Here is a 9,050-nt window from a genome sequence, read left to right as displayed (position 1 = left end):
GGCTCTCTCAGAAGAGCCTTATCAACCCCCTGGCTCCCTTTCTCAGAGCCTGGCCTCTACACTGACTCTCTGGGTGGTCCTCCGATGCTGGGAGCCTTGCAGGGTCGGGGTAGTGGAAGGGCCCCCCTCTGCGCTGAGGGGCAATCTTGAGGTCCACCAGCCCCACACCGCTTTCCAGTGCCCAGCAGACCAAAGCTTGTACCTCATCTATCTCCCCCAAGTGTTGGAGAGGTGGGCCGGGTACTCGGTCCCAGTTCTCTTGTGGGAAAGCGCCCCCAAACCTTTCCTACCACCACATGTAGGTAGTGGCTGGTCCCAGTCCAGCAGTATCTTGGTGGGTGGTGGTGGAATCTGCGTGGGATCGTGCTCATCATGGGTGCACTGGACTCCATGCGGCCCTGAGCGTGGGGTGTTGTGGGGTTTGGGGCACACAGGCAGCAGCCCTGGAGGAGCGGGTGTTGGGGAGTGCCTTCGAGCAAGGATTGGGCTTCCAGAAGTTCCCTCATGTTCCAGGATGCAGCCAGGGTGAGGTGTGCAGGGTTTGGTGACAACTGACATCGGGGATGTGGGATGGTGCTCAGGTTGCTCCAGGCCGGTGCCCGTGCACACGCGGACGTCCTGTGCCTGCAGCAGCCGGTTGAGCACTCCACACTGTCTTGAGAACCAGCGAAGCTCAGGCCTCAGCTCTTCTCATGGTTGGTCGCAGGTGATTGGCTCTGGGAGAGGGGTCAGGGGCTGCCTGTCTTCTCTTTAAGCTTTTAGGGAAGAAAGGGTAATTTCTACTAGGTTATGAAAAATATAGATAGCCAGCTACCTGGTAAAAGTGAGGATACTCCCCTGGAACCTTCTCTTTAGGACGAATAACTTAGTTTTATCAGTAACTGTGACAAATGTTTTATTCTTCTAGTTTGTTATTAATGTCACATTTTGCAGTTTGGCTCTTAAGGAAATGGTGAAAACCAACCAAGATTCAGGTTTTAGCATGGTAATGTTGATTTCATGTGGACGCTCCTAGGATTTTAAGCTTTCATGAATTCACATAGAATCTTCCCTGTGGACACTCATGTACCGTCTCCTTGTGCATTTCTTTTTTTTTTTTAATGCTTATTTATTTTTGAGACAGAGGGAGACAGAGCGTGAGTGGGGGAGGGGCAGAGAGAGAGACACACACAGAATCTGAAACAGGCTCCAGGCTCTGAGCTGTCAGCACAGAGCCCAATGCAGGGCTTGAACCCATGAACTGTGAGATCATTACCTGAGCCGAAGTTGGACGCTTAACCGACTGAGCCACCCAGGCGCCCCATTCTTGTGCATTTCTACTAGTCATACTTTTGGAGGGAGTCACATTTTCCCCTAAGGGTTGGAAGGCATCTGACTACTCGGGGGCGGGGGGGAGGGAGGGGAAGGTGTCCAAATGCTGCTGGTAATGATAATGGCACTCATGATGGAGGTCTGTTCAAGGTGGGTGAAAGCAAATGTTTCTGAGAACTTTTCCCTCAAAATCACAAGCAGAAGGCACCTCCTGGGCCTGTCACAATGTTGGGATGGATGAAGGATGAAAATGGAGGTCGGTAATTTAAGTATCACATCCAAAAGTGGACAACAGGTTCTGTGTAGAGTCTAGATATGGACGGGGAATAGTGAGGACACTTAAAGGCCCCCTCCCCTTAGTACCAGAGCATCAGAGGCTCCTGTGGTTCAGGCAGGGGCCCAAGGCTAGAGGGGAGAGTGCTGTCAGCTCACGGGTGCTGGGAACCAGACCCTAACACTGGCCAGTCCCTAACTAAGTCTGTTTTTTGGGGTATAGATTTATCCTTAAGGAATGATGCTGAGGTGTATGATTCTGAGGATAAGGAGATGCTCTTATGATATAATTTTCTTCTCAATAAGATAATTTCTTCCAAATGATAGTATGTCTTTGCATTCATGGCTAAGATGCCTCTCAAGACAGTGACGACATCAGAGGACAGGTCTAGTGACATTACATACAGATTTGTATGTTTTTGCATCCCAATGTCTACAGAATTTCCCTCAGCTAACCTGGCAGTATAAACCAGTGGTGTCCTTCTGATTTGTGGTCACACCCTTGGCAAAACCAGTCTTCGAGCTACTGAGCCACAGGCAGCCAAGATAATCACCACTAAATATGCCATCTGCTGACAAATCAACTTTTGATTAATTAAAAGCAGTTTTTCATGACATTAATTATGCCTGTTTATTTTCTCTCTTATTTGCACACTCCAAGAGGCCCAGGGTTTCATTTGGTTAGTTAATACTAGAGGTTAGTGTAGGTCACTTGTTCTCAAGGAGGAGGGATCTTACCAGCACCTCTCCCCTTCCTCTAGGACACGCAACATTGTCTCCAGAAAATCTCTTTACACCAGGGGTGGAGAGTTCTCCTGGCATCTGGTGGGTGGAGGCTGGCATGGTGCTAATTATCCTATGGTATATCAGATGGCCCCCAACAGGAAATACTAGGCCACGATCAGGGATGAGGAGACAGAGCCCTTCTGTGTGCCCATCACCCAGCCTTCCCAGGAGGCTTCCCCTCACTCTGCTCTTCCCCGTCTCTCCAGACTCTGCCCCTCTAGCCAGCCCCCCTCCTCCTGCAGCTTCACTGCCAGTCCTTGTGAACCTGAACGTGCCTTTGGTTCAAGGTCAGCCCTAATCCCTCAACTCGTCTGGCTCCTTTTTGTTATTTTTTTATTGTAATTCCAATGAAGTTAACATACACTGTTGTATTAGTTTCAGGTGTACAATACAGTGATTCAGCAGTTCCATATATCACTCAGTGCTCATCATGATAAGTGTACTCTCGATCCCCTCCACCTGTTTCATCCATCCCCCCACCCACCTCGACTCTGGTAACCATCAGTTTGTTCTCTATAGTTAGGAATCTGGGCTTTTTTGGTTTGCCTCTTTTTTTCCCTCTTTGCTTGTTTGTTTCGTTTCTTAAATTCCACATATGAATGAAATCATATGGTTATTTGTCTTTCTCTGACTGGCTTATTTGGCTTAGCACAATATTCTCTATATCCATCCATGTTGTTGCAAATGGCATGATTTCATTCCTTTCTGTGACTGATTAGTATTTCACTGTATACATTGACCACATTTTCTTTATCCATTCATTTGCTGATAGGCATTTGGGATACTTCCACAATTTGGCTATCGTAAATAATGCTGCAATAAACATGGGAGTACATACATTCCTTCAAGTTCGCGTTTTTGTATTCTTTGGGTAAATACCCAGTAGTGGAATTACTGGATCACATTGCAGTTCTATTTTTAATTTTTTGAGGAACCTCCATGTTGTTTTCTACAGTGGCTGCACCAGTCTGCATTCCTACCAACTGTGCATGAGGGTTCCTTTTTCTCCACATCCTCGCCAACACTTGTGTTGTTGACTTCAGCCATTCTGACAGGTGTGAGGGGATATCACATTGTGGTTTTTATCTGTATTTCCCTGATGGTCAGTGATGTTGAACATCTTTTCATGTGCCTGTTGGCCATCTGTATGTCGTCTTTGGAGAAATGTGTGTTCGTGTCTGTTTGCTCTTCTTCTAGCAGGGACAGTCCACTAGAGGGCACCCACACTCTTCCTTGAGCCTGTGGGGAGCTTTTCCACCTGAGACAAATACAAGTATATTTCCTGCCAGAACCCCCAGCTTTCAAATAACTCTTTAGATTTGCCCAGGGTGAAGCTCCTGGGACAGATATCTGGGTCCCGGGGAGGAATCTTACATTGGAGGATTGTGGGGGGGTATGGACTGGCGACCCAGAAGCAGTCCTAGGGCCTAAGTCTTGGGGAGGGGATGGTTCCACACCTAGCAGGCAGCTTAGGCTAGATGTGCAGGAACAAGATGCCCCCACCCTACCTGTTGGCACTGGGGAAAATGACTGTAAGTCCATGACCCTGAAGGACTGGATCACTCTTTTTTTTTTTTTAATGTTTATTTATTTTTGAGAGAGAGAGAGTGTGTGTGTATGTGTGACAAAGGAAGGGCAGAGAGAGAGGGAGACAGAGAATCTTAAGCAGGCTCTGTGCTTTCAGCGCAGGAGCTGATGCAGGGCTTGAACCCACGAACCAGGAGACCATGACCTGAGCTGAAGTCGGAGACTTAAGTGACTAAGCCACCCAGGCACCCCTGGATCACCCTTCTTAAGTGTCCTTGCCCTCCCAGTAGTAGGATTATACACCCATACCCTTTGTGACCTTGCAGCTCCCCCCCCCCGGAAGAGGGGCATGTGCCCCCAATCCCTCATTCATCTTGGGCTCAGCTGTATGCTTGCTGAGGCTAACGGGCTGTGGGAGGAGAGACCTGGGGCAGTTCAGAGCCACACCATAGGAGGCCTGGCATGTTGTCCTTCCTCTCTCCTGATCAGCTACAGGAAGAGTGTCTGCTTCTGGTCCCCTTCCCGCTGGTGCATTTAGGAAACCTGCTAAGTGTCGCAGGCCATCTGTGGTCTGAGGTCGGAGCCGTGAGTCTGGTTCTCTGGGCCAGGGGAGCTGCCCTCCCTCAGGCCCAGCTGTCTTCAGGAGGTCTGACCCAAGCAGGGCTCTGCCCCTGGGTGTGGCCAGGGGAGAGCCTCTGAGGAGGGTTGAAGCCCAGGAGCTTGAAGTTCGGGTGGTGAACACAGACCGCCTTGCGCCACTCCTGATGAAACTGATGTCTGTAGTGACCGTCCAGTAACTGCGATGCTTGCTGCAGGTTGTAGGCACCTTCATCAGGTCGAGGAGAAGTTTTCCCTTGGTTTCCGTACCATCCAAATCTGAGTGGACATGGAGCGTCATTAAAGGCCATTTGGCTTCTCTTCTCGTCATTAGCAATTATTTTCTAGTTCATGTGTTAATGTGCTTAAAGGCAATGATTGATTTTGAATGCTAATCAACCTTGCATTTTGGGAAAGAAATTCAGCTTGGTAATTCCTGATCCATTTTGGTAGCATTTTGTTTCAGGGATTTTTCATCTCTGGTCACGAGAAAGGCCTACCTGTTACTTCTTCTTTGTTTCCTGGTCTGGTTTTGACATGAAGGTTATTGTGCCACATAAAATGAGCTAATGAGTATTCATTTGTCCTGTTTTCTGAAAGAATTGTTTAAGGTTGAAATAAACTGGTCGTTAATTGTTTTGTGGATTGATATGTGGATTGCTTTTTTGTATGGCCTGGAGAGATTGTACACTTCATTTTTTTGTAAAGTAACATGAACACTGCAATAATTTTCTGCACACGTGTACCTATGAAGCCATTGCCCAGATCAAGGTAGAGAACGTTTCCCCACACCAGAAAACACTCTCATGACCCTTGCAGCCACTAGGAGCCCCACCATCACCCCCATTCTGATCTCTACCACCAGAGACTGGTTTTGCCTCTTTGGGAACTTTACCTAAGTAGAATCGTTATGTTCCCTTCTGCATTTGGCTACTTTCCTTCAAGTCTGTGTTGGGATTCTGGGCAACCCTAATTCATTCCTTTGTCATATTGCTCAATACTCTTTTGTTTGAATATACCACAACATTTGCCTGTTGTGGTGTTGGACATTTGGATTGTTCGACTTTGTGGCTCTTCCGAATAATACTGGTATGAATACCCTTATGCATGGGTGTTGTGATGTGTCTAACTCATTTCCTTGGGGATATATACCATTGTATTTGCCGGAGCATCTCCTGAAATACATGAGAATTTTAGATTCTTCTGCCAGATTATTGAACAAATCTTTAAAAAATGTTTATTTATTTATTTATTTTGAGAGCGAGAGAGGGAGAGGGAGAGGGGGGGATAAGGAGAGAGAGAGAGAGAAAGAATCCCAAGCAGACTCTGTACTGTCACCACAGAGCCCAACGCAGGGCCCAATCTCACGAACCATGAGATCATGACCCGAACCAAAATCAAGTGTCAGACCCTCAGCTGACTGAGCCACCCGAGCGCCCCTGAACAAATCTTTATCCCCAACAGTAACATTACATGTTCAGATGTTCCAACTGTTGATATTGTCAGTCCTTTTAATTTCAGCTCTTCTCATGTGACTGACATATTTCATAATGCAGCTTTTTATATGCTTGTTGGCCATTTTCACACGTTCATACTATTCACTGTCTTTTAGAGAGTTACTAGCCATCTTGAAAAATTTTGGATTGTCAGCCTTTTTCTATTGCTTTTGTAGGATTTTATAATGCACTTTGGACATGGCTTCTTCATCATATAGATACGCGCACATGCACACACATGCACGTAACTTGTATATGTATGAAAGACAGAGGGAGAGAGAATTGGGTGTGTTTTGAAGACCAGAAATTGTAACTTTGATAAAATTTAATCCGTTTCCAGAAGATTGTATGGTGTGAGTTAGGGTCTAGGTTCCTATTTTTTTCTCCATACAGATATTCATATTCATTTTAAAGCCATTTGTGTTTTTTGAGTGCGCACAAATGTGGCACATATATCTGTGTGTGCACAAGTGTGTATGTGTGTGTAAAGACACTTTAACTCTTAATTAAATTTCCTTTATAGTTATACTACAGGTCAGATTTCCTGTTTCTTGCTGAGTTAGTTTATGTTATTACTAATTTTCTAGGAATGTTGCCCATTTTGTCTGCATTGTGAGCTTTATTGCCACGAAGATTTTTTTAGAACTTTCAGTCTCTGCCCCAACTTTAGTTAGGTCCACTTGTTCCCATACTAATGTAGCTTATTTGTGTTTCCTCTGTTGTTTTGCTGATGAATCTTTTCCAGAGGTGTTAAAAATTTATTAACCCTTTCAAGAAAGGAATTTTGAATAATGGGGTTTTGAATTTGGGATGTGTGGATCTTCTTGATTCTGTATTTGTCTTCTAGCTTATTATTTTTTCCTCTTAAGTTTATGATCACTTTCCTTTGTCCCTTTGTTTTTCTCCAACTTGTTAAGTTGGATGATTAACTCATTTTAAATCAACCTTTTCTAGTATCAGCATTTAAGGTAATGAATTCCCTTGGGAGCACCACTTTAGTTGGATCCCATAAGTTAAAAAAAAATTTTTTTTTAATTTATTTATTTTGAGAGATAGAGAGTGCAAGCAGAAGGGGGGCAGAGAGAGAGGGGAGAGAGAAAATCCCAAACAGGTTCCACACTGTTAGAGCTGAGCTGATGCGGGGCTCAAGCTCACGAAACCATGAGATCATGACCTGAGCTGAATCCAAGAGTCAGATGCTTAACCAACTGAGCCACTCAGGTGCCCCTGGATCCCATAAGTTTTGCCAGAAGTATATTTTTAGCCAAGTGCCAAATATTTAAAAACATCCAGGCAGAGCAGTGTGGCCCAGTCTCCCACGCACAGAGAATCAGCTCCCCGGGGCACAGACTTTACCCAGGGTGCACTGCTCCTGCATGCCCAGGGTCTCCAAGGGTGACTAGGATGGACTCTTGGCAGATGAACATGTGGCAGTAGCCATGACAGCCCAGTGTTAGCACCTCCTGTAACACTTGGTGGAACCAGAGCCTCAGTCCCCCTTTCCCAGTCCTGGAGATAAGACACATGTCCAAGGGACTTGGCTCCTCCAAACTTAACATCATAGAGGGGTTCAGCCATGCCAGGGCTGGAGAAGGACATAGAGAGTGGTGTGAGCAGGGCAGACAGAACAAAGTTACGTCCTTTTGGACAGTGTCTCCAGGACATGCCTTTGGGAGAGAAAACCTCTAGGGCCCAGATGGACTGCATGGAGCCTCTTTCCTTCAACCTCCCTCTCCCCTTTCTTTGATCCTGTGTATTCGGTGGACCCAGGTCCTGTTCCCAGGCTTCCCTGAGGATACTGAGGTGACAATGGTGTGGAGAGAGGGGATGGAGCTTATTCCATTTATAATAGCATCAAAAAGAGTCAAGTGCTTAGAAATAAACTTAACCAAGGAAGTGAAAGATATATACACTGAAAACCACCAGATATTCAGAAAGAAATTAAAGAAGACACCAATAAATGGAAAGATATCCAGGTTTATGGATTGAAAAGCTTAATATGATGTCAATGTTACCCCAAACTATATATATACAGACATATAGATACCATGGAATACAATAGAGAGCCCAGGAAAAACGCCCCAATTATTTGGTCAAAAGACTTTAGACAAGGGTGCCAAGACCATTTAATGGAGAAAGGACAATCTTGTCAACAAATGGTGTTAGAAAACTGGGTATCAACAAAACTAAAAGGCAAGCGACGGAATGGGAAAAGATATTTGCAAATGACATATCAGACAAAGGGCTACCATCCAAAATCTATAAAGAACTCCCCAAACTCCACACCTGAAAAACAAATAATCCAGTGAAGAAATGGGCAGAAGACATGAATAGACACTTCTCTAAAGAAGACATCCAGATGGCCAACAGGCACATGAAAAGATGCTCAACATCACTCCTCATCAGGGAAATACAAATCAAAACCACACTGAGATATCACCTCATGCCAGTGAGAATGGCTAAAATGAACAAATCAGGAGACTATAGATGCTGGAGAGGATGTGGAGAAACGGGAACCCTCTTGCACTCTTGGTGGGAATGCAAACTGGTGCAGCCACTCTGGAAAACAGGGTGAAGGTTCCTCAAAAAAATTAAAAATAGATCTACCCTATGACCCAGCAATAACACTGCTAGGAATATAGGAGTGCTGGGATATAGGCATATAGGAGTGCTGATGCATAGGGGCACTTGTACCCCAATATTTATAGCATCAGCTTTAACAATAGCCAAATTATGGAAAGAGCCTAAATGTCCATCAACTGATGAATGGATAAAGAAATTGTGGTTTATATACACAATGGAATACTACTTGGCAATGAGAAAGAATGAAATATGGCCTTTTGTAGCAACATGGGTAGAACTGGAGAGTGTTATGCTGAGTGAAATAAGTCAGGTAGAGAAAGACACATACCATATGTTTTCACTCTTATGTGGATCCTGAGAAACTTAACAGAAGACCATGGGGGAGGGAAAGGGAAGAAAAAAAAAGTTAGAGAGGGAGGAAGCCAAACCATAAGAGACTCTTAAAAATTGAGAATAAACTGAGGGTTGATGGGGGGT

Source organism: Prionailurus viverrinus, chromosome E2 (genome assembly GCF_022837055.1).
Source record: "Prionailurus viverrinus isolate Anna chromosome E2, UM_Priviv_1.0, whole genome shotgun sequence".
Lineage (NCBI taxonomy): Eukaryota > Metazoa > Chordata > Mammalia > Carnivora > Felidae > Prionailurus > Prionailurus viverrinus.
Note: the sequence above shows the minus strand (reverse complement) of the source record.